Consider the following 26,591-nt stretch of genomic DNA (forward strand, 5'->3'; position numbering starts at 1 on the left):
TAGTTCGGATATTACTTCCGCCGATGCTAAGGGATATTTTGTGTATAATTGGGTCTATACTCCCTGGCATAGGGCTGATGTTATGGCATTGAAGAATGCTTTACCTGACCCCCGCAAAAACCCAGCGGCCTTTTATGAAGAGGTCGAAGGGGCCTTGAATTCTTGTACTGTGACTTTAGCAGATATAGATTTGTTCTTTGGGCTCATATTACCACCGGATATGTGGAGATCTGTGCGGAAGGTGGATGATGTTCCCGCTTTTAAGGCTAAGTGGTCTGAAATTGAGGATGAGGATAGGGAAAGAAAACCCGCGCAAAAACCACCGCAGATTATTTTAGATCTTCCCGCTGCTATCTTGACTAAGTTGAAAACGATTATTCCCCCTAAAAAGATTGACTGGAATATGTTAGCATCGTGTAAACAGAAGGTTGATGAATCAGTCTCAGATTTCTTTACGCGTTTTGAGGAGACATTTCACGATTTTAGTGGTCAGTCACTTACGGATGATACGGGTAGACATCTTTTTGTGGATAAATATGTGGCGAATTTATTACCGGGAATAGCAGCTCGTTTAAAAGCGAGTGAAAGTTCCTGGTCCACTTCGTCTCCGGCATCCCTCCTGACTATGGCTCAGTACTATAAGCGTCAGGAACAAGAAGCGAATGGGCAGGAGGAGAAGAAAGCAAAAGATTTGAAAACAAAGGTGATGTTAGCGCAAGTGTATGGTCCGCCTCGTCGGGGTGTCGATAGAGGTAGGGGAGGATTCTATGGTCCCCCTTCGGGTCGGTCAGATGTAAATAGGAATCAATGTGCGTATTGTAAACGGTCGGGCCATTGGGCCAGAGATTGTCCGGTGTTGTATGCATCTCGTCAGGGACGTGGTCAAGGTCCAGCGAGAGGTAGAGGGGGTTTTTCGAATTTCAGAGGGAATTCTAATGATCGTGCTTGCTTTGAACCTAACGCGCAGCAGCGAGATAAAACCAATGTATTTGATCGACAGCACCAGTACCAAATGTCAGGGATTGACAGCTCTGGGTACCATGATTCGCGGCATGCATAGGAATGCGTTGGATGGGGGTTGGAATCAGTTGAAGTGCCGGTTGATCAGAAGGGTCCTTATGTTTCAGCAAAGGTTTTGGGTTCTACTGATCGGTTCCTAGTTGATACAGGAGCGACCCGCAGTGCGCTATCCAAACAATTGGTTCCGAGGGCTCCCCCATCTGGCTTAATGGTTACATCGGTAGGGTTTGATGGTACACTCTCTCGAAGCCCTCTTTCCCGACCCCTTGCATTCCATGTTGATCCCTTTTCTGCACCCTGTCCGTTTCTGCTTGCCCCGAACACACCTGATAACATTATGGGTCTTGATATGCTCAAGCACTTCAGAGCTACGATCCGCTGCTCCCCCGCTGGAGTACGTGTGATATTAAATGATAATCACCCGATGACAGACCGGATGTGTGTGGTTGCGGAGGAGACTGCATTAGCTTCCCTCCCGCGTTCTTTGTGGGCCACTTCGGATACTGATGTGGGACAGATGGTGATTCCGCCTGTCCACATTAGTGTCCAGGAGGGTGCGGTGCTACCACGCCTCCCTCAGTATCGTATTTCCCAGGAGGGGGAGGAGGCACTCATACAGATTGTGCAGGATTTGATTAAGGCGGGAGTAGTGGAAGAAGTTCCCTATAATGTTTGCAACAGTCCTATCTTACCCATTTTGAAGAAAGATACGGATACCAGGGTTTATCGGTTTATCATTGATTTAAGGGAAGTGAACAAGATTGTGATACCTCAGTATCCAGTGGTTTCTGACATCACGACGTTACTCACTTTGGTCCCGCCAACGGCGACCACGTTTTCAGTTATTGATTTGAAAAATGCCTTCTTTTCGAATTCACCCTGATAGCCGATACCTTTTCGGTTTTACTCTGAATAATAGGTCTTATAGATTTTGTAGAGTCCCTTAGGGCTATACAGAAAGCCCTAGTATTTACAGTCAAGCATTGAAAAGGCAATTGGATTCCTTTGTTCTGCCCGAGGGTGTCGCCCTTATACAATATGTCGATGACATCTTGTTGGCGGCTGACACTCCTGAGCTGTGTGAGAAGAGTACGTTATCCTTGCTTTCCTTTTTGGCATCTCACAATCACAGGGTGTCGAAGAAGAAATTGCAATTCTGTAGACCAAAGGTGACTTATTTGGGTCACCTTTTGTCTAAGGAGGGGCGTGCACTCACGTCAGATCGTATTCAAGCAATTTTGGACACGCCAGTGCCTTCCACACAGAAGGACGTGCGTGCATTTTTGGGTCTTGTTTCTTTTTGTAGGCAATGGATATTGGGGTTTTCACACATAGCTAAACCATTGTTAGCCCTTTTGACAAAGGACACACCAATTCCTCTTCCCTGGTCGAACGAGTGTGAAATTGCATTTCAGCAATTGCGACAGGCCCTTTGTTCAGCACCAGTGTTAGGGACCCCTGATTATACGAAGCCCTTTTCACTGTATGTGCATGAGAAAGATGGATGTGCATTATCAGTTTTAGTGCAGATGCACGCGACAAGCAGCGCCCTTGTGCATATTTTTCAGCCATACTTGATCCTGTTGCCCGAGCATTGCCTGGTTGTTTTCGCTCGTTTGCGGCGACAGCTGTGTCAATACGTCAAAGTGAGGGAATTGTGTTATGTCACAAACTGTTGGTATTAGTCCCCCATGCTGTTGATGCCCTGCTTAATCAGACAAAGATGCAGCATTTGACCAGTGCCCGTTTAATGGGATATGAGTTGACGCTTTTGGCTCCTCATATTATGTTAAAGAGGTGTGTAACGTTAAACCCGGCCACATTGTTGCCGTTCCCGGAAACTCAGTCTGAAGCACGGAAGGCACACGACTGTATTCTTGTGACTGAGGAACAGACAAAGGGTCGTATTGATCTCCAGGATACGCCCTTTACAGATGTAGATGGAGAACTGTGGGTGGACAGATCATGCCTGAAGCTACCAGATGGTCCGACTTCAGCAGCGTATGCAATCACCACACTGCAAACAATAGTGGAGACAGCACGCATACCACAGAAATCAGCTCAAGCAGCGGAACTGATAGCATTAACCCGAGCATGTGAGCTCAGTGCAGGATTGTGTGTGAATGTTTATACAGATAGCCGCTATGCCTTCGGAGTAGCGCACAATTTCGGCCTACTCTGGAAGGAGAGAGGGTTTCTAACGTCACATGGAGCGCAGATAATGTACGGGGAGTTAGTCCACAACCTCTTGACTGCATTAACATATCCAAAGAAGATTGCTATAATTAAATGTAGTGCCCATAAGAAAGTGGTTGATAAAATTGTAGAAGGGAATGCTTTGGCAGACCGGGTGGCACGAGAGACTGCGATGCAGCCTGGTGCTACTGCAATGTATGTTGTGAAGTCACAGGCAGAAAGATGGCACGATGCTAGGAGAGAGGTGCTGGAAATACAGAGGACCGCTTCCGATAAGGAACGGGAGCAATGGTCCAATGATGGAGAATTAGATGACGAAGGATGTTGGAGAAATAAGCAGATGGATAAATGGAAGTTACCCACAGCCTTCGTACAACCTATGGTTCAGATGGCACATGGACTAGCGCATGTCGGAGCTTCCGCAATTGTTAAACTACTCACACGAGTTTGGGAGCATCCGGAGATCGCTAGTACGGCAAAGAGGGTAGTGCAGACTTGCATGATTTGCCTGAGGTATAACCCAGGAAAGGGTACACGAACTCCAGCAGGAGGATTTGCAACACCTACTGCACCCTTTGAGGTTTTACAGATGGATTACATTCAGCTTGAGCGCTGTAACAATCTGAAGTATGTTCTAGTAGTGGTTTGTGCCTTCAGCAAATGGGTTGAGGCATACCCTACGAAAGACAATACTGCAATGACTACAGCCAAAATGCTATTGAAGGAGTTCTTCCCTCGATACGGTGTTTGCAGATTGCTATGGTGTGATAACGGACCTCATTTTATAGCAGATGTTATAAAGTATATCCTGAAGGGTCTAGGCATTACCCAGAAGTTCCATGCAGTATTTCACCCTCAGTCTGCGGGATTGGTAGAGAAGTATAACGGTACTCTGAAGCTTAAGATCGCTAAGATCCAAGCTTCAACTTCTTTGACTTGGCCAGATGCTTTACCGCTGGCATTATTGTCAATTAGATCAATACCGCATTCTCGAACCGGTCTCACACCTTATGAGATCGTCTTTGGGCGCCCAATGAATATTTGGGGTCCAACAAGACCTAAGTCCGTGTATGATGTACCTTGTGTAATGATGAATGATTATCTGGCACAGTTAACGGATAATTTGGTTTCTATTCATCAACAGGTCCGAGACGCGCTCCCTGATCGGTCCACAGGTGAAGGTCATAATCTCCGACCTGGAGACTATGTTATGCTGAAGATTTTTGAAAGGACGAACAGTTTGGAGCCGAGATGGGTTGGTCCTGAGCAAGTCTTACTTGCAAGAGGACGGCTGTGCGGGTTTCCAATCGAAAGAACTGGATCCATTCCTTGCACTGTCGCAAAGTGCCGCCCGGATTGGTGGAGCCTGCTTTATTGACCGACCATCGAGAAATTCTGACTGCGGAGAAAGGCCGTGCTGTGGAACCGAACGACACTGAGGAGCTCTTTCCGGACCAAGCGATTCCTGGAGGAAGAAGATATCACCGCAGACCGAGGAAGTGACTGCTGTATCCAAAGTTGTCAGAACGGCCCTTAGGTTAGTGAAACGGAGAGCCAATGTGGCAAGGGGGGGGGATCAGCCCTGCATTAGTGTAGCGACACCCGTCTTGGCCCGCTGGTGAAGAAATCAACCGCTGCCTAAGGGGAAGAGTTCTGACAACCTTTTAGTTTCAGGAAGATATTGACTTTTTACTCTAAGATGGAGAAGAAGAAGATTCTTTGCGCAACAGGTTTTATTATTACAGTAGCTATTGTTGGTATAACCACATGGTTTGTTGAGGATGTGACTCCTGCCCGGGAGTTGCTTGTTTTGACTACTGCAGTGCCTGAGGAGCACTACTTTTATACACTTCCGTATCAAGAACTGAAGCATCGTCAGTCTTATTTGAATAACACTTTCATCCAGATGTTGCATCATACCCACGTTTCCACGAATGCTACGAACTGTTGGATATGTGATATGATGCCAGCTCATCAGAAGAAAGGAGGAACGCCATTCATACCTCTTCCTTTTTCTCATAATGGCTCCTGTAGAGCATGGTACACTTTGCTGTTTGCCACACGGAAACCTACAGTGGGACGATTACTTTTTAGACTTAATAGGGAGTGCCATCAAGATAAGGATGGTTATCCACAAGCGAATGGGACAATATGGGAATGGGAAGAGTATCGACCGGACAATGAATCAATTCCCTACATCTTCACGAACACCAGAGACACTACAGGACAAGAGCGCTTTGTGATTCAGGTGGCACAAGCTCAAGCGGACCTGTGTGTCCAGAGTGTGGGTCATATTCCTGTCGGTGTTAGTGATTGTATCATCGTGCTGAATATAGACGGGCTAAATAACAGTACTTTCTTAGCTTCCCATAACACATACTTCGTATGTGGGAATAAGGGTTATTATCGTTTACCAGCCGGTTGGTCCGGAGTATGTTATGTAGCATTCTTATTACCTCCTGTATTCTTAGCACCTGCATCTTATCATAAAGATTTGAAGTTGTTGAATAATGTGACTGTAAATAGGTATAAACGTACTCTATCTATTGATGACGTTGATCAAACTGATACTAGCTTACAGCAGTATATTGATTTTAATTTAGGATTGTTTTTCTTTGTTGGAGCTGCCCTAAATAGTAGAAAAGTTCAAAGATTAACAAGAGTTGTAGAGGCTGTGACAAATCAGACCGCTGCTGCTCTTGGGAATCTTACGGAAGAATTGCAAATTACTAGAGTTGTTGCATTACAGAATCGTATGGTATTAGATGATATGTTAGCTGACCGAGGTGGAGCGTGTAAAATTATCGGAAGTAGTTGTTGTGTGTTTATTCCTGACCATACGCCATCAGTTTATAATGCTATCAATAAGTTACATAAGATTGCAGCTGAAATCCATACAGAAAATGGCACTTGGACGTTGTCTGGATGGTTTTGGGCAATGATCACCACATGGGGGTGGAAGGTTTTGACTGGTCTTTGTATTATTGTAACAATTCTGTTTTCTTGTTGCATTTGTGTCCAATGTGGTCCTTTACTTTGTTCCCTATGTGTGTCATTCTGTATTCCTGATAAGAAAGCTATCGCCAATGTCACCTATCAGAAACATTTAACTAAAGAGGTAGAAGAGATGATGAAAATTGACATATATGATGATTATCCTAATAAGCAGAATGTCTTCAGTAAATGCTGAAAGGGTCATCTGTTGAAAACTAAAACAGCGATATGATTAAGCATTCACTAAAGACATGTATTCTCTCTAGTTGAAACATGTTTCTTGTCTTATGTTGACTAATGTCCGGACTCCATTTTGTATTGTCGTGTCTCCACGTGCTCAGCACGAGAAGAGTCCTACCTCTTTGCTAGTTGTTCTTGTAATCTGCCTAGTAACAGTCTATAAATAGCTCCTTTGTCCGTCCGGCGCATGCCCAGACTTGACCACATCTGTTATCAGTTAGTCCTTGCTTGACCATGTTTTCGCGGGCTCAGGAAATTAGTTACTCCGCCCACATATTGATTCTGTATCGAAAATGCCCATAAAAGGTAATGAATTTCGCTTCATGTTGTATCCACCCACTTATGAGCCCCTCTTTTGTGTATAAAAGGGGACCATGTACGCAAGTTCTTTGTGCTACTCTATGCAATACTGAAGAGTGTTGTATAGGTTGTAGGACCACCCTTAAGGGTTAATAAACACTGTCTTTGTACTTTGCAGTTTCCGTGCCAACTTCCTTCCAGTTTTTATTACAGGAGAGCGAACCCTTGTACTCTGCGGGCCTAGCTGGGGCCTGTATTCATCACACAAGCATGTCTGTTTGCTTGACTCTAACAAGTACATGGGTGGAATGGATACAAATGACCAGGTTCTTCAACTATGTAATGAGAGTTATAAAACTCACACATGGTATAAGAAATTAGCCACGGACAGTATCCATTTGGCAACATACAATATTCATGTTGCCAATTAGCAGGCCACCATGAGAAAGCTGATGCCCTTTTTTGACTTTCAGTTGCCTGCTATAGAAAGTCTTACAGCTGTAGAAATAGTATCCTTACTTCATCTATTTTTAGGATGTTGCAAGGCTGCAGAATGAGCTCTTTACTCCATTGCCAACTGCATTCATGCAAAAGAACATATAAGTAATTGATTCCACCAAATGCAGAGTTTGGGATGGAAAGAGAAAGGAAAGAACATATTACCACCCCCAGTGCCCATCTCAGCCTGCCCTGTGTCTGTGTTTTTCCAACTTGCTTGACCTTGAACAACACAAAAGTGAAGTTTTGGGAAACAAAATGAAGTGGAGCAGAACAATTGTGAGTTAGTATCTACTCTGATGTGCATGAACACATTCCATAGCTAATTGCTTAGTGTGTAGCTTTTCAAATTGTTCCATCTAATTTGGAAAAAAGTACTACAATACAAATAGATTTGAAGCACTATGCCTTTACTGGCTCAAATACATTGGTGCCCATGTCTAGCGTATTGCTGCTTACCACATTCACCCTCCTGCCAATCATGGTGGAATACAAAAGCAGTACAGTCAGACGTTAGATGGAAAATGCACAATGTTTTGATGTTACTATAACTCTAAGATCCTTAGGGGCACATGCATCAAAGGGTTTTGCGAGCGCAAACGGTGCGATTTGCAAAAATAGGCTGTTTGCGCCCGCAAAAAGGCCTTTTGCAATGCATTAAAGTGTTAGGCACTCGCAATTTAAGAAATTACTCTGGTCTGTATTTTGCAAAAACCTTGAAAAATGCACAAATGTGCATTTTTCAAGGTTTCAGGTTACACACATACATGCCCTTGGGGCACCTGGGTGCGCAACATGGGTGCATATCACAATTTCAGCGATTCAATCAGGGTGTCATTTTGACACCTTTGTACCCTTGAAATTGCATGCGCAATTGGTACTCGCAAATTGCGCATGCAATTTCCCATTCATTTCTATGGGCCTGTAGGCCCTCAGGAATGAATGGGAAGCCATTCCTTAATTGCAACCCGCACTTTGCGAGTCGCAATTAAGGAATGTTTAGGAATCGCTATTTTAATAGCGATTCCTACATGCAAGGCTTTTGAGAGTCCTTAATTGTGATTCCTTAATAATCGCAATTAAGGACTCGAAAAAGCTTTTCTTGATGCATGTGCCTGTTAGTCTTCCTAGAAGTATGCTTTAGGGAACTTAGGAAAGTCTCCATAAGATATTTTACCCTAGTTTTCAAATGTTGTTATGCTTACACTGTCCAAGGAATGGGACAGCAAATGCATCCTCCGACACCCCCAACTTACTTCTACACACTGGAAGGAGTCGGATTTAGTGCAGTGAGTGTATTAAAAGCACATGAAAGACAAGTCTTCCTGAGCCTAAGCAGCTACCATGGGGAGTTGTTAGTAAAGTTTTATATGGCATGCGCATGGTATCACAATATCGAACCCTGACTTATATTACAAACAAGCTCACCATCAGACTGTGGATTAAGAAGTGTGAAAAACAAAAGAAACAAGGCAGCAGTTATTTTCTATCTATGCACCCAGGATCTGAAACAACATCCCTGTATCTATCTGTACTGTGTAATAGTTCTCCAATTTAGGAAATAGTTGAAGACTCGTCTACTTAAAGAGAATCACAATGCATTAACTGTCAGCAACCCAGTTTCCAGACAATCACCTTATGCTTGTATTTGACCTTGTACAGTACTCGGATGCCTTTTGGCTAGTTTTGTGCTATAGAAATACCAAATACAAACAAACATACTTACATACATACATTAGTCAGTAGTCTGAGTGAGAGAGAGACATAATGAATTAGTCAAAGCGTAGATGAGGCTTGCTTTATAGGGATCTTGTCTAGGTAGACGGCAGATACTCAAGGTAGCAGTGACATACAGATAGCAGCATTCACCACTACTCACATTGGTTATACTTGTGGCTTGTTTGCCACCTTCATCCTGCCAGAACAGGGATGATGTTCCATCCTGCTTAAAACAAGCACATCACAGTCAATGCACTGTACGTAATAGTGGACGGGACATGCACCACTCTTTAACTGACTACCCTGTGTGCCAAACCCTAAGACTCTTTCTAGAAGTAATTTTTAGGAAACCTCAGAGAGTCGGCCCTAGCATCTTTATTCCAGTTTTCTAATGAAATTATGTTCACACAGTTTGATGTATGGGTCAACAAAGACGCCTTCTGACACTTTCAGCTAACTACCACACACTAGAAGAAGCTGTATTTTCTCAGTAAGTGCCCTGAAGGTGCATACAAGACAAGTCTTCCAGAGCCTAAGTAGGCTGCCAAAGGGAGGCATTAGTAAGTTTGCACTGGGTGTCTATGAGTTATTAGGACTCTGAGTGAGACATGACCAGACTCGAAGGGCGGAGAGGACAAGGGCAGTTGCCTGTTTGAGCCTGTTCAAGACTACGTCCTGAAATGCTGCCCATTTTCCCATTCAGTTATACCCACCCTGCACCATCAACATCCACAAACAGAATAACACGCTCCTCTGTGGAGCTGAGTTGGGGCAGACTGCAGCACTCACCTTTGGTACTGCCAACGATCGCGGGCTAAACCTCCAGCCCGCCGAACAATGCCGTCATCGTTGGGGTGGGACTCGGTCCTCTAGTGCGACGCGCCTCCTGGAAAGGGGTGGGGCTACATTCAGCTAACGCCGTAAAGGCGCGCTAGCACTCCCTCAGCGTGGGATGCTTCTCTGTGGAGCTGAGTTTGGGAAGACTGCAGCACTCACCTTTGGTACTGCCAACGATCGCGGGCTAAACCTCCAGCCCGCCGAACAATGCCGCCATCGCTGGGGTGGGACTCGGTCCTCTAGTGCGACGCTCCTCCTGGAAAGGGGTGGGGCTACATTCAGCTAACGCCGTAAAGGCGCGCTAGCATTCCCGCAGCGCGGGATGCTTCTCTGTGGAGCTGAGTTTGGGAAGACTGCAGCACTCACCTTTGGTGCTGCCAATGATCGTGGGCTAAACCTCCAGCCCGCCAAACAATACTGCCATTGCTGGGGTGGGACTCGATCCCCTAGTGCGACGCACCTCCTGGAAAGGGGCGGGGCCACATTCATCTAACGCCGTGAAGGCGTGCCTGCACTTCCGCAGCGTGGGACGCTCCTCTGTGGAGCTGCGTTGGGGCAGACTGCAGCACTCACCTTTGGTGCTGCCAACGATCGTGGGCTAAACCTCCAGCCCACCAAACAACGCTGCCATTGCTGGGGTGGGACTCGGTCCCCTAGTGCGACGCACCTCCTGGAAAGGGGCAGGGCCACATTCATCTAACGCCGTAAAGGCATGCCTGCACTTCCGCAGTGTGGGACGCTCCTCTGTGGAGCTGCGTTGGGGCAGACTGCAGCACTCACCTTTGGTGCTGCCAACGATCGTGGGCTAAACCTCCAGCCCGCTAAACAACGCCACCATCGCTGGGGTGGGACTCGGTCCCCTAGCGCGACTCGCATCCTGGAAAGGGGTGGGGCTATATTCATCTAACACCGTAAAGGTGCACCTGCAGTCTCGCAGCACGGGACGCGCAAGGGCACGCCCAGGTGAGGTTCTGGACTTTTAAGAGTCCAGAGGTGTCAGGGAAACAACACCCGAAGACCCCTGAGTTCCTCCTGTCCCGGTGCACAAATAAACAGAGACACGGGCTTCTCGATGGCGGCGTCAAAGACCAAGGTTTATTTACTGCAGGGACACAGAAATCATAGGAACCACACAGAGGCAGAATCTACGAGACTGTTCAAATTGCATTAAGTGGGTTACTCTTTAAATACACGCAAAATGTCTTTAGGCTACATTACACGAATATTTCTCATGCCCAACCCGGTATCCCAAACAAACAGTAAATTTGACATCAAACAATAATTAGTCGTAGGTTTTCGGTATTCGATCAGGTCCTCTCGACAGTTTTCCATTCTTTGCCCGATCCTCCCCATCATAAAAATCGTAACCTCCCCATTGTAAAAGCCCAGAAGGTAAGGAGCAGAGCCAGGTGCAAAGGATTGAAATGTAGGATAAGAGGTGTTTATGGATCATAAACGGGCATGGCTACCGTCTTCGGCCTTTCAGTCAGGACAACGGACACGAGAACCAGTACAGCAGGACTGGCCTCAGGCAAGGGGAGGTAGCTTGATTCTGCCTAGTCATGCAGCGTCAGCCTTTCTCGGGGCTCGAGCTTACGTGTCCTTAACAAGGTGACTCTGCCGGGGTCATCGTCCGTTCATTGACTATGTGAGGGCAAGAAACAAAATGGATGCCGTAACTAAAATGGATGCCACGACTTTACCACAGAGTGCCCTATTTCTCAGTGAATTTATGCTAGTTGCGTAGCGAAAACACTGTCATGCATGCAATGGATCATTTGCGGTTCATTGGTACCAAAATCGTGTCAGTACTACGATACCGAATTCACGGGTTCGGATCGCTACAGAACCTCAGACCGTCCTTTTGCCCTTACATAGGCAAGAACTCACTCTATGTCAGAGTCCATCTCTATGTTCATCAGGTCACTGATATGTTGTTGGAGCATTACTCTATCCCGTGGCGTATCTCTAAAACAGGTGGTCTTCTTACGCATGTAGAAATGCAGAGATTACATAAGGCAGGACCACACTGAACAATGAGACAGCACGAAAATAAAAATACTAATGCAACACCAGTGACTATCAGAACCTTCCATCCCCACGCAGACAACAGGCTCCAGAACCATCCCATTAATGACCTGTCACCTTCCTCTACATGAATAGAGTCAGAAATCTTATGTAACTTAGAGATGGCCTTGTATACTGTTGGCGCATTATCTGGAATAAAAACGCAGCAACTTGATTGGATCATCTTACATACTCCACCTCGATCTGCAAGTAACACGTCAAGGACCATACGGTTCTGTAACGTCATGAGGCGATCCGCTTGAAGCTCAGCTGTCAGGTTACTAAGAGCACCCGCCGTTTCAGTGATAGTGGATTCAACTACCCGTGTTAGTTGACGTAAGTTTCTACTGTTGGCCATAGGCCCCCAGAATGGGAGGAAACCCTTGAAAAAGTCTCCTGCTTCTTGGCCAGCAGTATCTTCTTTACTGAAAACACCTCTCACAACTCTAGTTTTGTGATAGTCCGGTGCAGCAGTATATGTCGGAGGTAACAGTTGAGCGATGTAACATGAGCCTGAGAAGTCAGCAGGCAGCCATGTGTATGCTCTGTCTTGGCAAACAAAATAGGTACCCTTAGCAGCTAAGAATGCCGGGGAAGACTGTGACGGAAAAACATATGTTTCGATACAGTCACTCTTCCCTAGTCGAGCTTTCGGGTTCCTCCCACTTCCTTGCAAACAGACTTGACCTTGGTGGGGTACGACCCAGATCGGAGTTGAGCTCTTACGTTTGTTCTCACCCAGAGTAATGCCATATTCCGTAACATTCCAACCCATGTAAACTCGCAATTCATCCTTGGGAATGAACGGAGTATTATTGACATCTCTCACCATGTCAGTGATTCCTTTTACCAAGGCTCTATTAGCAGAGTTATACCGGGTGGAACGCGGAGGTCGTGGAGGATAGGTCTCTAGGGCATAAGCGAACATGGTCTGGAATGTCCAGAATGATCCATTATAACTAAAAGTCAGAACCAAATAAGGGATGCCCTTGTCCATGGTATGTGGTATCAAGCCACACACCCAGCAGTTTGTTGTGTTGACCACTAGTTGATGTTGGTGCAAGAGCTGAATGAAAGTGTTATTTATAAACTCAGAGCGTCGAGCTTGCTCTTGGGCAGGAAAAGGATGGAAAGAATGAAGAGAAACAACAGTCGGAGAAACAGGAGCATGGGGAGATACTGTAGATGCAACAGGTGTAAAGATCAACTGAATACCAAAAATAATTCCGCCTACCAAAGTTATTAAAACAATTAGAAGTGTCAGAGTACATTGCATTAGAAAACATTTGCTATACAATATGTCATATAGCTTTGTCTTGTGCACATTTATGACATTAACCCGTCGTAATTCAGGAAGCTCCATCTTCTACAACCGTTCGCAACGGATGGTTTGTACCTGTTAAAAACTTGCCTCTGTTTATCCTGGGAGTTCCCAAGACAAACAGAAGAAACCGACCTAGTGTCTGATTCCCTGCAAATTAAAACAAGGCACACGTTACGACCCTACGGTAACCCAGATGGCAAGGTGAGAGAAACAATAAAAAAACAAAAAGATAAAAATTTTGAGCAAACTTCCTGACTGAATGGAATGCAGTAAGATCAAAACAGTTTTCAAACAGAAGGTTAATTATGCAATGTCATTAGTTCATAACATGAGAACGTAGATTATATCTGTACTTTCCGGGTCTTGTCTGGTCTTGAAATAGCTGGTCTACAGGTGCGGAAATGTTCGACTCCACAGGTGACAAATGTTCACTCTGTACAGTACTCGGTTCAGGATTCAAAGGAGCGGTTCCTGCTGGGGTGTCAAAGTTCTGTGTTTCCGTTCGTGGGTGGTCCGTTATGTACTCTGCATCACTGAAAGGGATGTGCCTAGGAACAGGTTCTGTCTCGGATGCACCAATTCCCTGTCTAACCCAGTTATCATAGGGGAGTGGAAGAGGGACACGCTTCGTATGGCTGGCGTGCACCCAATTTTTCCTTCCAGCTAGGCGTACTGCAGTTCTTGTTGTGAGGAGGACTTGAAACGGACCCACGAATCTTGGCTGGAGGTTCCGAGTACGTTCAAAGTTCCGGACTACCACTTGGTCGCCTGGTTTCAACGTGTGGCCTGGACTCTCCGGCAGTTTAGGCAAGGATTCGAATACCTGTTGATGAATAAGGCTCAATTTAGCAGTCAGATCATGAAGGTAATCAATCAACATTGGGTATTCAATCTGTTTGAATTCCTTTGGCCTAGGGACTCCCCAAACATTAGCAGGGCGGCCGAACACAATCTCATACGGGCTAAGCCCTACTCGAGAGTGTACGGTCGCTCTGGTGGACAGTAAAGCTAAAGGCAGTGCGTCTGGCCAAGAGAGGCCAGTGGAAGCTTGAATTTTCGCAAGTTTCAGCTTCAGGGTGCCATTGTACCCTTCAACCAAACCCGCTGATTGTGGGTGATTCGCACTGTGGTATTTTTGGGAAATACCCAGACCCGCACACACACTCTTCATAACTTTCCCTACAAACTCACTTCCATTGTCCGACCAAACAATCCGCGGCATACCATACCTGGGGAAGTATTCTTTTAGGAGGATTTTGGCAGTGGACATAGCAGTGTTGTCCTTTAACGGATATGCCTCAATCCATCTTGAGAAGGCACAGACTACCACCAGGACGTATTTGAGATTGTTACACCTGTCCATGTGGATATAATCCACCTGAATCACTTCAAAGGGACAAGAAGGGGGAGCAAAATGGCCAGTTGGGGTTGGGGTTCCCTTGCCAGGATAATGCATCAGGCATACCATGCAATTTTTCACCACTCTTTCTGCACACTTAGTAATTCCATCGTTCTTCCATACTGGAGCTAACATTTTACAGATCCCTTTCGAACTGATGTGCGCCGCTCCATGCGCCATCGTGACTACTGCAAGTACATACGCATCAGGTAACATCCAACGCTGCTGCTCAGACAAATCGACCCAACATCCACTTGAATCCATTTTACCCGTTTTCTCCTTCCATTCATTCTTCTCATTTTCAGTTGCTTCATTCTGGATTGTTTTCACACTTTCAATCGTATTCTCACACATTCCTGATTCCGCAATCCATCTTGCAGACGTTGCAACGTACATTCGGCTCGTCATGTTCTTGGCCGTTTCTTTAGAGACCTCATCAGCAAACGCATTCCCACGGCCAACATCATCCGTAATCTTCCGATGTGCACTGCACTTCACAATTGCAACTTCATTCGGTAGAGTCAGGGATTCCAATAGATCGCTGACTAACTGTCCATGTTGGATCTTAGTCCCATGGGACGTGAGAAAACCTCTTTCTCTCCAGAGACGCCCAAAATTGTGGGCAACGCCGAAGGCGTATTGGCTATCAGTAAACACATTCACTCTCTTTCCCTCAGCTAAAACACACGCTCTTGTTAGTGCAATTAATTCTGCAGCTTGGGCAGAATTCTGACTTACTCTTGCAGTCTCAACAATCGTACTCAAAGTCGTAACTGCATACGCGGCCGTCACATCACCATTCTGTAGCTTAAAACAAGACCCATCGACATATAAAGTGCCGTCTGGATCTAGTAACGGAGTGTCTTTTAAATCAATCCTACCTTTTGTTTCTTCCTCAGTTCTGAAACAACAATCATGGGGCTCTGAATCACTCGACTCCTGAGTAGTCGGCAACAGTGTTGCTGGATTCAATATGTTGCATCGCTTGATCTGAATATGACTTGCCAAAAGCGTCAGCTCATAGCCTGATAGTCTAGCACTGGTGAGGTGCTGAGTTTTCGTTTGATTCATGAGTGTAACCACAGCATGTGGAACCATGACTACTAACATGTTGTTCATGACTAGTCCAGCAGACTGTCGAATAGACACTGCAGCTGCCGCTGTAGCTCTCAAACAACTTGGCAACGCTCTGGCTACCGGATCTAATGTGGATGAGAAATATGCACAAGGCCGCTGTTTGTCACCAAATTGTTGCGTTAATACACTCAATGCACAACCTTCTCTTTCATGGACATATAAAGTAAACGGCTTACTGTAGTCAGGAGTACCCAACACAGGAGCTGAACACAGCGCATCACGTAAGTTAGAGAAGCTCTGTTGACATTCATCAGACCATGGCAAAGGGCTTGGAACACCTTTTTCAGTCAGGGCTACCAATGGTTTCGCCATGAGAGAAAAATTTGGGATCCATTGCCTACAGTATGACGTAATACCCAAAAACGCACGCACTTCTTTTTGTGTGCTTGGTACAGTCATCTGTGAGATTGCTTTGATTCTCTCTGGGGTCAACCTTCTTCCCTCCTTTGACAAAAGATGACCTAAGTAGGTCACTTCTTGGCAACAATATTGCAGTTTAGAAGGTGACACCTTGTGATGTAAGTCTGACAATTGACGCAACAAAGAAATTGTAGCTGCTTTGCAAGTTTCCTTGTCATCAGCGGCTAGTAAAAGATCATCTACGTATTGGATCAGAGCAACACCATGAGGTAGTACAAGGGCATCTAATTGACTCTTCAATGCTTGGCTGTAAATTGAAGGGCTTTCACAATAACCTTGTGGAGCGCGTTTGAATCTGAAACTGCGACCTCCTAAGGAGAAACCAAAAATGTCTCTACTTTCCTCGGCTATGGGAATGCTGAAAAAGGCATTTTTCAAGTCGATCACTGTAAACCATGAAGCTGAGGCAGGAATCAACGTCAGTAATGCAGTGATATCTGGGACTACAGGAAACTATGGGATCACTATTTTGTTAACTTCTCTGAGGTCAATCACAAATCTGTAAATTGGAGGTTTGGAAGGGTCGGTACGTTTCAAAATCGGCAGAACAGGACTATTGCAGACGTTCCCTCTAGTTTCCTCAATCACATCTTTCTGTATTAAGTCTTTCACAATCAATAAGAGTGCTCGTTCCCCTTCATTCGAAATCCGATACTGTGGGATTCGTGGGAATTTAACATTAGCTTTCAGACTTACCACATAAGGGGGAATTTCCGAGAGGCCTACATCGTTAGGACCAGTCACCCAAAGAGTATCAGGGAGAGAACGCAGCTCCGGTGGGAGCTTATCCATCGACATATACATTGGAGAGATGACTCTTTTGCCTAATGTGAGCTGTACTCCTGAAGGAGAACAGTACAGTGTCGCGTGCAGGCGTTTCAACAGATCTAAACCAAGCAGATTCTCATTACAACCGGTTGTTAAGATAAGGGGTGCTTCTAGTTCGCATGGCCCAACAGATATTGACAAAGGACTAGAAACAGGATTGTGAACAGGGGCGCCTGAGAATCCTACCGAAGTGTTCGTTAAGCCAGACAAAGGTGCGCCAGGGAGTTTCGCATGCATAATTGAACTTTTTGCCGCACCAGTATCCAACAGAAACGGTTCGACCACGCCTGAGGTAACTACTGCGACATAAGGTCCGCTCTGATCAACTGGAACTGATACTACTCCCACTCTTTGCCTGCGGCTGTCCTAGTGCTCGCTTCTTTGAATGTCTCCATTATGATCATAGTAATCTTCAACATGATACTGTGGAGATCTACCTGTTTGCGCAGATTGTGCATTTCGCTGATCGAAATAATTCGATTGGCGATCGGCCTGTGGTGTCATCGTACCACGTCCTCTACCTCTAGGAGCTTGCATAAACCCAACATTACCTCTCTGAGCTGGGACACCACTAGTTTGTGGGTGCAGTACTGGGCATTCATTCTTATAATGACCCTCCTTTTTACAATAAGCACACTGATTCAATGCCAACTGTTGTCGCGGAAAACCATAATTAAATCCTTGGGCCATCCCTTGCTGGAATTGTGGTTGTGGCTGAAACTGGGGTCGCTGCTGTAAATCTGACTGATTCGAACGAGGCGGGTACGCCTGTTGCAGAAGAACTTTGGTCTTTAGATCTTTCGTTTTCTTTTCTGACTTTTCCTTCTCTTCTTTCTCTCTATTCTCGTAATACTGAGCAGTTGCAAGTATCTGTGCTGTCGTCGACACTGCCCATGCACTTTCAGAATCCTTTAACTTGTTACTAAGTTCAGGTAGTAAATTAAACACGAACTTGTCGACAAACAATCTCTGGCCTCCCTCAGTACTCATATCTTGCCCACTGTGGTCTACGAAGGTCTCTTCAAATCTAGTAAAGAAGTCAGAGACGCTTTCGTCCTTCTTTTGCTTGCATGCCGATAATTTATCCCAATTTGACTCGTAACGCTGGCATCAGCGTTTTCATCAGAGTAATTATTCTGCCAGGTAAAGCAGCAATCAGAGGTTCAGGTTTAGCACCGCCAACTTGTTGCGCATCTGCCGCTATAATAGCTGCCCAATCACCTCCTAAGGCGACTGGGTGGTTTTCTTGCCAAATTTTGGCCCATATAGGCTGTGGCACTACATTACCAAATAACATTTCAATGTCTGCCAAATTCATGAGGCATGCTTGAACTGTTTGCGTTAACTCTTTGTAATAACCAGCAGGATTTTTACGTGGGTCTGGTAATGCTTGTTTTACGGCTAACACTTCGGCCCGTTTCCAAGGGATGTGTATCCACACTCTCTGGAAATGTGCCGGGGCAGCGACAATATTATTAGCCGCATCAGCTTGAACTGCATCCCGCCATATCGGCGGAACTTCCCTCATCGGATATTGACCTCGTTTTTTCCTAGTAGTAATCGATGAACCATCAGGGTCTCTTGTCGCTCGAAGAGGGGACTCATCCCTATAAGCTAAAATCATTTCTATCGCTCCCCTTACTTCTGGACCTATCACCATTCCTGCGGCAAATTTCTGTTGAATATTTATCAGGTCAGAGGGGACGGAGTCTAAATCATCATCTTCCCATTCTTCACGCACAAGAGAACACATCACGTCAAAAACATAACGTTGGGTTGGTTCATTCCATTGCATAAAGGTATCTAACACTCTTCGTGCATCATACTTCGCAGCTTTCGACATCCACCTAAGAGCTGTCGAATCTAACGTGTCTCGTTCCTGGGGACCAGGAAGCTGGCTACGTCTCTGTATAGAGTCAGAAACGGGGGTCTCAATTAAAGACCTGTAGAGAGGAGTTAAGATATTAGTTACAGAGTCGGTTATTTTCCGACGAACGGAAAGCGGAGTCAGAATGTTCACAGGGTTCGGGGACAGAACAGCTGAAGCAGATGAAATAGTAAGGGTAGGAGTAGCAGGTAAAGCAGTTTGCGAAACGACAGGCAAAGGCGGAACGGGCGCCCCAGGAAGAGGGGGTGCCGAAGGAACATTAACCACGGGAAGGATAGGAGCTGGAATCAGAGGAAGTGGAGCAACTATTCCAGGCTGACCAGCAGCTGGCTGTACAACAGGTAGCAACTGTGGTACTGTAATACCCTGTGCATACGGCGGGGGTGAATTCAACAGGTAAGACAACAGAGGATCCTTTTCATGATCCTCCATCGGCTTAGTAGGACATGATGGCAATACAGGGTAACATTTATCAATTGCCAAATTATATTTTCTATTCGCCATCTCCATTGCTTTCTCAGTCTCGTTGACATGCAGCTGCCTAGCAGACTCCATTAAAGTCAACCCTTTCTCTTTCTGTTCTTTCTTTGTTTTCCTAATTTCTCTCTGTTTGGCTTCTTTGCGCCATACGCGAAAAGAATCAAACATTGCCGGCCGGGCTTTTTTCTTGAACAACTTCATTTCTAGATTGTCTAGTATTTCCGTTTCGAAGCTACCATGCGGTGGCCAACTAAGGACACCATCTCTTCTGGTATAACGGACCCATACTTCATTATACGCAATAGGACCAACACCATGTTTACAATAGAGCTCATATGTAGGAGTTCCAATCGGAGGAACCAAACATGAATCCTCCAACCGGGAATCCCCGTTGCAACGTAACCAGGACAAGAAACAGTTACTACTGGTAGTCATGACAACAAAGACAAATTCCAACCAAAATGCGCAGAGAACTTAGGCCTACCAAAATGAACTAATACCAAAACAGAGATTATCTAAACAAGAGCAACCAATGATAATCTACGAATTAAACCAGAGCAACAAGGAACAACCAAACTGAGCGTAGCCTACTTAATACTTAACTGAAATGTGGAAGACGTCACCAAGGAGAACCCGTCTACGTCTCGCCGTACTATGGCCTGCACCTCGGGTCCGAGACAGGGCGACAGTCAGGGCAGCGGTCCTCTGTAGCCGTCTGGGAACGGGAACCCTCGTGGAAGAGATCGTCGGGCCACTTTTACGACATGCAGGGATCGATGAAGCGGGGTACCTCCCTCCGGAATCTTCACACGAAACTTCTCGAACTTTTCAGGCTTTGGACCGGTACCGGATGACGTCGCCCTACGTTGGGCGCCAATTTGAGGTTCTGGACTTTTAAGAGTCCAGAGGTGTCAGGGAAACAACACCCGAAGACCCCTGAGTTCCTCCTGTCCCGGTGCACAAATAAACAGAGACACGGGCTTCTCGATCGCGGCGTCAAAGACCAAGGTTTATTTACTGCAGGGACACAGAAATCATAGGAACCACACAGAGGCAGAATCTACGAGACTGTTCAAATTGCATTAAGTGGGTTACTCTTTAAATACAAGCAAAATGTCTTTAGGCTACATTACACGAATATTTCTCATGTCCAACCCGGTATCCCAAACAAACAGTAAATTTGACATCAAACAATAATTAGTCGTAGGTTTTCGGTATTCGATCTGGTTCTCTCGACAGTTTTCCATTCTTTGCCCGATCCTCCCCATCATAAAAATCGTAACCTCCCCATTGTAAAAGCCCAGAAGGTAAGGAGCAGAGCCAGGTGCAAAGGATTGAAATGTAGGATAAGAGGTGTTTATGGATCATAAACGGGCATGGCTACCGTCTTCGGCCTTTCAGTCAGGACAACGGACATGAGAACCAGTACAGCAGGACTGGCCTCAGGCAAGGGGAGGTAGCTTGATTCTGCCTAGTCATGCAGCGTCAGCCTTTCTCGGGGCTCGAGCTTACGTGTCCTTAACAAGGTGACTCTGCCGGGGTCATCGTCCGTTCATTGACTATGTGAGGGCAAGAAACAAAATGGATGCCGTAACTAAAATAAATGCCACGACTTTACCACAGAGTGCCCTATTTCTCAGTGAATTCATGCTAGTTGCGTAGCGAAAACACTGTCATGCATGCAATGGATCATTTGCGGTTCATTGGTACCAAAATCGTGTCAGTACTACGATACCGAATTCACGGGTTCGGATCGCTACAGAACCTCACAGGCCACACCCAGGCCGCACCCGGGCCAAGGGCGGGCCTGTCTGCACCCATCAGCGACCGGAAGAGGCTGGGCTGGGCCACGTCCCTGAAATCTGCTGTGAAACACTGATAACTGGGGTAGGAGACTGGGACTTTAAACGCTTCCTTGTTCAATATACCCCCATTTCATGCAGTGGAAAGGTGGTGTCATCATGTAATACTGAATAATACATCACAAGACATGGGGAAACGTGAACTCGAGGGTGCTGTCACCAGTAGTAAGAACAAACCCGTCAGATTAAGTTCTCCTACAACCAACTACCTTAACAATGCAATGGGCTTAATTAATATTGAAATTGCAAATGTGGAAGAACGTTTAGCGGCTACCAAGAATGCATTAACTACTGTGATAGATGAGACTACACTGGCTCCATCTGAGCCTGCGCTAGAAACAGATGTGACCAACAATGCCCAAGTGAAAAGAGTAACAGCCCTAGGGCATAGTACACGTGGGGCACCCTGTGTATCATCTGACCCATTGCAAATATTGGCTTTATCAGAAGACACAAGTAGTACTATTCCACTAGTAGCCAAAAGTGAAAGTGAAAGGAAAAGGTGATGATTCAACTAAACAACCGCAGCTAATGTTCCTTAAACACAATGGAGGGCAACAGGCCAAAACTGCCAATAATTGTTCAACTAAACTGGACTTAGTTTCCAAAAAGCTACTTGGGAAGAGTGAAATGGTTGAAAAAAATCTCCTAAAGGAAATAGGGAAAATTAAGGATGATGTAGCGCAGATCCTGAAAGTCATTATAGATCATCTCACGAGAAAGTACTATCTGCTAAAAACCCATCAGACACAGTGGGAAAGGATAAAACAAGAGATACTGCTAGTAATAAGACTGTATGTGGCCCAGTGAAACCAGTGAAACCTCTATCTAGGTACGATGAAACAAATAGGGAAAAAATTGTAGAGAATATAGTCAAGGAAACTACAAAAAGGGACTTGCAGTCTCCATCATCATCCCGAAATGTGACAAAACCAACAAGCCTTACATGCTCTACAATTAGAAATCAGGAAAAAAATAATGGAAAGGACTAAATCTAGACATAATCACCGAGGTTTGCTTAATTTACCACCTGAGGCTACACCTTTGTGAGAAGTTGGCCTGGCATATGCTGGTCACTAGTTATAGTGGCCACCTTACACCAGTCCAATTCGACTCTTATGGTATATAGGTTTAAGACAACCTTTGAAAGAAAGCTATCCTAGTGGTAGCTGTGGAGAGCAGCCTTCAGGCTAAGTCTCAGAGGAATGTAAAGCAGCTTGTTTTACCTTATATTCTCTTGAATTACCAAATGAAAGGACACCACACAGGTATATATATATCAAATATATATGTATTTATTACTAGACACACTCTACTAATCTCTTTATGAGATTAGAAGCCAGGTACACATTCAAATGTCAACGTTTCACAATAAATTAAGCACAAATATGGGTGGAGCCCTAGGGGCGTACCAGACCATATACTAAGAAAGTGGTATAAGGATGTCGACTTGCAGAATAACAAGGCCTAGGGCCTGGGGAATTGCTGGGGCATCACTACTGCAGTGTTAGCAGGTAAGTAGCAGACCCACGGGAGACGCGTGCAGTGTGTGAACACAGCCGCGGGTTCCCTTTTGATTATAATGGTGCAAGTCGCTGTTAGATTTTTACAGTTCTAGGGCACTTCGAGGAAGACTACGAGCAAGCCACTTACAAGGTAAGTACTTCGAGGGCCAACACACACTAGGGCACCGGAGTGCATGAGTTACCTCACCCAGGGAAGCCGGGTGCATAGGTGTCTTTTGGTGTTGGGTCGCGTCGCTGTTTTCTATGGGGACCAAAGAAGACTTGCTGCTTGCGTCGACTGAAGAAGTGTCAGGTGGAATCCAAGCCTGGATTCGAGATGGAGAAGACCTGAAAATTGAAGGGACAGTGTTCAGAGTCACTTGCCAGTGACCGGTGGCCAGGAAGATGGACGACCATGGATGTCGGGTGATTTCAGGTCATTAATGGTGTTTTGACTCTTCACTCACGAGGTCCAGGAGAGATCGAAGATGACCAGCGGCTGGATTTGGAGTGTCACACAACGTCTGCAGCTGATGGTGGTGTTGGCAACCGGATTGAAGCCAACAAGCCTTGGCAACTGCAAGTCTTGTGTAGACTGAAGAAAGTCGATGGTGCAGACCAGCAAGGTCTGAGGGACTCACCCAGCAAGGGTAAGTGAGGGCAGGCCAGGAATAACCAGAGGAGCCCTTTGAGTTGACAGAAAAGTCTTCGGGGGATCCACTAGCCAATGGGCAAGTGATTGTGAAGACGCCTCTTCAGGAAATGCTTCACAGAAGCCCACAGTCACTCAGGACAGGGTAGGCCGCTGATTTTTGGTGCAAGATCTGCTGGAGGCTTGGGCCACAAATGGTCTAATGCACAAGCTCGTAGAACGTTGTTTAGGGTTTGCACTCGACAGAAGTGCACAGTCCCCGGGTATTGCTGCTCCTCGTCACTCGTGAGCTCCACTCACCACAGCTTCACTGGGGACTCACAATGGCCATCGAGAAGTCCAGAAATCTAGTTCTGGGGCAGCAGGGACTTCGAACTCCGGCGGGAGCAGGAAAGTTTGCAACCGTTGATTAAGGTTTTTGGTGCCTGCCAAGCAGGGGAGTCACTCCTTGACTCCAATGGAGATTCTTCTGTCTTCCAAAGGTAGTGGAACGTCGAAGGGCCAGGATTCTTCTTTGTAGAGCATCGTCCAGGGTTAACTGTTTTGCAACGGCAAAGCTTGCTATCTTATTGTGAAGATAGGGGAGGGACTAGCTCTATGACCACTCCTCTAGGAGGGTCAGGGTAGGGGGTGGTTACACCCACTTCCCTTTGTCCAGTTTCACGCCAGAGCAGGGGTAGGTAGCCCCTGAACCGGTTTGAGCTGGCATATGCACAGAGGAGCCTACTGCTCCCCCAGTGCAGGACTTCAAAGCACTCTAGGAGTGCACCCACCCAGCCCCAATACACTAAATCCTGTTGGGAAGGTCTTAACACCTCCCTGTGACAGGATGCCTTTTGCTGGGCTTCCTCCACTGCGAGTTTCAGTCATCAGCAGGAGGGCAGCCCAGTGTCTGTGCTGGTGGCATCCATTTTGTGATGCCAGGACTCTATAGGATTTCTATCGTTTTACATGTCGTCCCCTCTAGAAGGGTGGGATCATGCTCCCACATCATGGACTGATGTGGGGGTATGATTCCAAGTTGTTTGACACCTAACACGACATGTTTTGATGCAGTCATTCCAAAGTTAGCATTTTAATGCACTTAAGAGTATATGGTTTAACCGCATCCACAAACATCCATAGAGAATAGACTCTGGTAGCTGCAGAGGCACCCCCTCATATTGTAAACCACGCACCCTGCCCTCAGGATTGATAGGGCCTGCCATAGGGGTGGCTGATAGGTTTATATGTGTGTGTATGGTGAGATATAGAAACCTATATCTCAGTGAGGAGTGCTAACACTACCTCACACAGGCTGCAGTAGCAGGCCTGTGGTGTCAGATTGAGAATGCTTCCCAGGGGTGGCATAAGACATGCTGCAGCCCCTGATAGTCCTGTGAAGTACCTATGCCCTAGGTACCTAAGGTACCATATACTAGGGGCTCATAAGGTACCACAGTATCCAATCACTAGTGCATCTAATATGCACACCAAGTCATTTAGAGAGAACAGAGAGACTGGGGCCCGGATTAGCAGAGACCCAGCCAGGGGTCCCTGCTAATCCGGCCCACTGAAGGCGCGCCAAAGGCAAGCACGTCTGCGCCCGTCTGTGGCCCGCCGATATACAATATAGCACCCATGAACTGTTTGCCCTTCGTCCCCAAATGGCGGAGTTATGTAAACATAGCATGCAAGGTGGAAGTTCGGTTAGGGTCTGCAAGCATTGCTCTTTTAAGTTTAGTTTGGGGAAGGAGGGGAAGGAGGCACCCCCTGCTTTGAGCTGCTGTCTGCTGAATTGCCGTTCACTTAGGAAACATAGTTTAGAGATTTTTGACCTGCTTATTGATAGTTAGATGGATGTAATGCTTCTCACCGAGACATGGTTGGACGAGGACTCTGCTCCGGAGATCCTTGAGGCATTGCCGAGTGGTTATGCGATTAGTAGAATTGACAGGGACTCTGGTAGAGGAGGGGGTGTGCCAATTATTTTTAAACATACCATCCAATGCCTACTCGAGCCTATTATCATTGCTGACAGTGAGGCCGGCCTTTTTACAATCACAGTGGTGAGTAACTGTATTGTGAAAGGTCTTTTGATTTATCGTCCTCCCAGATTTCCCTTCTGCTTTTCATCGAGTCTGATTGAATAGCTCACTCAACCTGCCTTGCGCTATGATAAACTCCTTTAACTAGGAGACCTAAACCTACATCTGGAAGATGCGAGGTGTGTGTTGGCAGAGGAGTTATGCCAGGAATTGGCGACTTTACAATTGAGATTAACAGCTGTCTCTCCTACTCATCAGCAGGGCAATCTGCTTGATCCCCTCTTTACAAATTGGGATGACTTAGTGGTCGGACTGCCTCAGCCTTTGGTTTGGATGGATCATTACTTGGTCCCATTTGTGATGTGGCTGCCAAGGCCTAAGGTGCAGGAGGATTTGAAGGGGGGAATAACCTGTCAGAAATGGGCGGGTTTTTCCCCAGGCAAGTTCAATAGTGCCCTCTTGCAGGGGGGCCTCCGGGGGGAAAGGATGCTGATAGTGCTTGTGTAGACCTGGATAGGAGTATTGGGGAAGCACTTGATAGTACGGCCCCTTGGTCACGAAAACTATCAGGTAGAGCTCGGAAATCTGCCCCTTGGTTTAACACCGTTTTGAGAAAGGCAAAGGCAGACTGCAAACACACGGAAAGGCACTGGAGGAAGGACTTTTCTGACTTAGGGAGGATTGAATACAAAGCTATGCTGAAGGGCTACCATGGACTTATTAGAAGAACGAAGGCAGAGTATTATCTGGAAAGAATTGGGTCTGCGGGCAACTCGACCAGGGAACTATTTAGGGTCTATAAGGAAATTTCCCCCCTAGCTAAAGTGGCAGCACCTGCAATAGGTTCAGTAGAGCTGTGCAACCGTATTGCAGATTTCTTTTCAGATAAGGTGGAGAAAATCTATTCCACCTTCCTGGACTCTGCACAAGTAGACCAGGATATTTTGGATGAGGCAGGGCCTGTTAATGAGGGTGAGGGACTATACAGTTTTTTTGTCCCCCCCCCAGAAATGCTGATTAAAATCTGCCTGAGCGTAAAGTCGGGTTCCCCGAAACACCCGGCCTCCCCAATAGTGCTTAGAGGGTGCATAGAAACACTGGAACCCTATATTAGACATCTTGTGGAGGTTTCATTTAGGACTTGCACAGTTCCAGGTCGTTGGAAGGAGGCAGTGGTACTTCCTCTACCCAAAAAGCC

Source organism: Triturus cristatus, chromosome 6 (genome assembly GCF_964204655.1).
Source record: "Triturus cristatus chromosome 6, aTriCri1.1, whole genome shotgun sequence".
Lineage (NCBI taxonomy): Eukaryota > Metazoa > Chordata > Amphibia > Caudata > Salamandridae > Triturus > Triturus cristatus.